This window comes from Diaphorina citri, unplaced genomic scaffold (genome assembly GCF_000475195.1).
Source record: "Diaphorina citri unplaced genomic scaffold, Diaci psyllid genome assembly version 1.1 scaffold903, whole genome shotgun sequence".
NCBI classification, from domain to species: Eukaryota; Metazoa; Arthropoda; class Insecta; order Hemiptera; family Psyllidae; genus Diaphorina; species Diaphorina citri.
Window position 1 is genome coordinate 25,553 of NW_007378334.1, and position 4,510 is coordinate 30,062.

Genomic DNA, 4,510 nt, shown 5'->3' on the forward strand with positions numbered 1-4,510 from the left:
AAAGGAAGGACGGGCTAAAAATCAAGAAGACGCAGAAACACGCTGTGCATACATCGACTAGGTTTGGATAAGTCCTTCTATGGGGACAGACAGACAGACTGACAGACAGACACCGAAGCAAATACAATAGCCCGTCCACTATATCTATACCTTTTTATTACTATCGTAATAATAAAGGAAGGACGGGCTAAAAATCAAGAAGACGCAGAAACACGCTGTGCATTATATATAAATAAATGAACTTTCCCCGACTTATTTCAAAACAATATTGTAATATTATTAAGTACCTACACTTTTTACGAGGGAAAAATAAGAAAAAACTTGCAAAGCTTTGAACTTTCAAGATACTCAAGAACAACATTGTCGCGTCGAAAACTTTTCATCCCGTAATACGAAAGTTTGTTGAGCTATTTATTATAATGAGCTATTTATTTTGAATTCCTAGTAGGTATTCTTAACCCTGGATAGCTAGGAATTTTTTATTTGGATAACTAAGGCATCTCAGGGTGTCCCACATAACCAGGGTATCCAGTTACAAAGAGGAAATCTTTTTCTGATCTAGTCAGCCCCAAAATCGAATTTCTTTCCCTCCTCCTGTGATGTTAAAAATTTGGCCGGTCAATCAGTAACTTCTTCAGTGATATCCGGTTTACATAATTAATTTTCCCCTGGAAAAAGGAGCGAAAGAGTTAATCGTAAAAAAAAAAATCCTTACATTCAAAGGCTAATTTTATTATGCTCAAGTACGTAGTGCATGTTATGTTTTCATCTTTAGTCCTGTTTGTCTACAAGTTTTCACTGGAAGATGGTGTCAGACTATACTGAGAACGGTCAAAATTGTTATATCAGTATCGAGTGTCCCAAACATTCTAAATGTACATCCTGTCATCTTTCATCTTATAACGACTTACGATCCTTGCCATGAGCACCAGCCTATCAATTTTAGCGCCTAGGTGTTCATTGGAATTTATGCGTTTATGAACATATCGAAGACAACTTCGGTATTAGAATTTCGTACTTATGTACTTAAACAAAATAACTTATATGTAATAAAAAGTCAGAGAGATAATAATACGTACTTTTTACGTCGCATAAATAAATAAAATCAGAGGCGAATGGTTGGAAGGGGACAAAAATAGTGTGAAATTATTTAGATCTGCGGTACAGTATAGTGTGGTACACCTACTGGTATAGTAGGTCTTTAGTTATAATTTAATTTTAGTTAGTTTAATATAGTCTCTATTGTTCTTGAGGGAAAAGAAAGAGAGGAAAGACTGAGGCATAATTAGAACGAAAAGAAAGAAAGAGAAAGAGCGAGAGAGAGGAAAAGAAAGAAAGAGAGAGAAAGAGGCGAGAGAGAAAGAAAGAGAGGGAGAGAGAGAGAGAGAAAAGGGAAATATTAAATTTATCGACCTTTTACTGGAGTTGAATCCGAACCTTTTGCTTGCCAGACAAGAGTCTGACCTAGGTACCTAATTTGCTACTGAGATTGGTTTTCAGTATTTGAACCATATTAGGGTGTATAATTTTGTCACATTAGGACCGAAAGGATTGCACATCTTTTGCTCCTATTTCTGCATCTCTTATTAATTCCATCTTTATAAAAGTCTTAGTTTTCTGGCCTTTTCTTGGAGACTGCATTCCCCGTTCTTATGGAATTTGATTCCACACCATTAAACAATGGTGCGGCATATCAGGTTTAAGAATAATTATTGTTATAATTAACGTCATGCTGCAATCTGCAACGAAGAAACTCTGAGGTCTTAAACAAGAAAATTGTAAGAGTTGACAAAGTCTGGGTCAGTTGCCCCTTGAAAGTATTTTTCCGGTTGGTTGAGAACAATGGTGCGGCATATCAGGTTTAAGAATAATATTATTGTTATAATTAACGTGATGCTGCAATCTGCAACGAGGAAACTCTGAGGTCTTAAACAAGAAAATTGTAAGAGTTGACAAAGTCTGGGTCAGTTGCCCCTTGAAAGTATTTTTCCGGTTGGTTGAAAATCTCAATTTCTAATTATGTAAGTAAGCCTTTAAAAAAATATGGCAGGGGTAGATAGGTAACAGGAGCCTGGCTCTGGCGTGAGCGATTTTGCTGATCAAACCTTAGCCATTACAAATTCCCAAGCCGTCCCTGTTTACATAGCTGTGTTGGTTGTGCCTCGCCATCGCGAGGTTAGAGATTTGTATCTTTTCCTACAAGAACTCCAAGTGAAACATTAGCATCCGAGTAAATATAGGTCACCTAAGTGAGCAATTAATTAGGGATATCTAAATGAGAACCATTAAATTGCTTTAAATGTACTTCTTGTGCATTAAATGTGTATTTGTAGGGAGCAGCTAGTATTTCTTACCAGGCTAAAGCGTATTTAGATCTGGTTGGATTAATTGCTATTTATTATCAGGACGACCCTAATTACGTTGCATATAATGCTTCATCGAACCTGATGTGATTCCGGGTCCAGATTTCTTCGTTGGGTATAAGTTTATCCGGTCCGTTGTGATAATCCACTTTTTCGATCGACATTACAGTATGACATATTATGCACCTACAAGATGGACAACTGAACATGGTTATATGTATAGATCCCCCACTGCCCACTATATTTGATAATTTTAACATCTCAATCGTCAAAAAATGTAGAAATCTGGGAAATTTGACACCTCCACCATTAGGTATGTTGGAGTGATAAATTTGACATCTCCACCATTACCTATAATGTTGGAATACTCTATGGTAATTTGACATCTCCACTATAAAGTAGGAATCCGATGACTTTGTCATCTCCACTGCCTATGTTGATGCTGCTGTGGGAATATTGTAACTTTGTCATCTCCACTATTATATGCATAAGAAGAGTGGAGGCATAGCCGTAAGTTTGACATCTCCACCAGTGTTCACTCAAATTTGATGTGAGTTGAATGTGAACCAATGAACTCGTGGCACAATTTTTGCTGAATAAAAGTACATACATGTGCATATAATATGTAGGTTTAATGTTTTGTCAAGTGGTTGAACTTTCTTTTGACTACAATTTTTCTTCTTTTTCATACACATTCCTTCTCTCCTCCTTCTCTCTCTCTCTCTCAAAATAATATTGTTTCAGTATTGCAATATTCAGCTTTCCATGAACATAACAAGATTTCTCGCTCCCTCTTCCTCCTTATTCTTCCTCGCTTGTTCTTCTCTATTTTCTAGTTTCATTAATGTCAGCACTATTATTTTTTAGAACGTCTTCTTCTTTGTCATAACAAGGATTGTGCATGTTCATTCGGGGTCCAGATTTCTTCGTTGAGTATAAGTTTATCCGGTCCGTTGTGATAATCCACTTTTTCCTTTTCGATCGACATTACAGTATGACATATTATGCACCTACAAGATGGACAACTAAACATGGTTATATGTATAGGTCCCCCACTGCCCACTATATTTGATAATTTTAACATCTCAATCGTCAAAAAATGTAATAAAAATCTGGGAAATTTGACATCTTCACCATTAGTTATGTTGGAGTGGTAAATTTGACATCTCCACCATTACCTATAATGTTGGAATACTGTATGGTAATTTGACATCTCTACTATAAAGTAGGAATCCGATGACTTTGTCATCTCCACTGCCTATGTTGATGCTGCTGTGGGAATATTGTAACTTTGTCATCTCCACTATGATATACATTAGAAGAGTGGAGGCATAGCCGTAAGTTTGATATCTCCACCAGCTCAGTGTTCACTCAAATTTGATGTGAGTTGAATGTGAACCAATGAACTCGTGGCACAATTTTTGCTGAATAAAAGTACATAGGTACATGTGCACATAATATGTAGGTTTAATGTTTTGTCAAGTGGTTGAACTTTCTTTTGACTACAATTTTTCTTCTTTTTCATACACATTCCTTCTCTCCTAACATCATGAGTTCTGATTTTTCGTGCAAGGTGTTTGGAAACCATTGCTTTATCAACATCAGCAATTCAACACAGTGTCAGGAAATCTCACAAGCTGTGTATTTTGTGTCGCAAAGTGTACCACCCTCATATAATGGTAGTTTGAAATGGTAGAGATTGCCCCAGGCAATAATTTCGCCCTTTGTTTATAATTTCTTGTATTTGTGTACATTGAATTATAACCAATAAAGAATCTAAATAAGCAAATGCCACCTCTATTTTTGCGTTTGTTTCAGTCTTGCAATATTCAGCTTTCCATGAACATAACAAGATTTCTCGCTCCCTCTTCCTCTTTATTCTTCCTCGCTTTTTCTTCTCTATTTTCTAGTTTCATTAATGTCAGCACTATTATTTTTTAGAACGTCTTCTTCTTTGTCATAACAAGGATTGTGCATGTTGCTGTTATAAGTTCTTTGTTCTTGTGTACTTTTTCAATTAGAATGGAAATTGGCATACTCTTGATTTTGTGTGTCATGTTAACGCTGTTATCAATAATAACAATGAGTATGAGTACGTACCCAAATAATTTGGTGGAGAAAATAGAATGTCATTTTATGTATTTTTT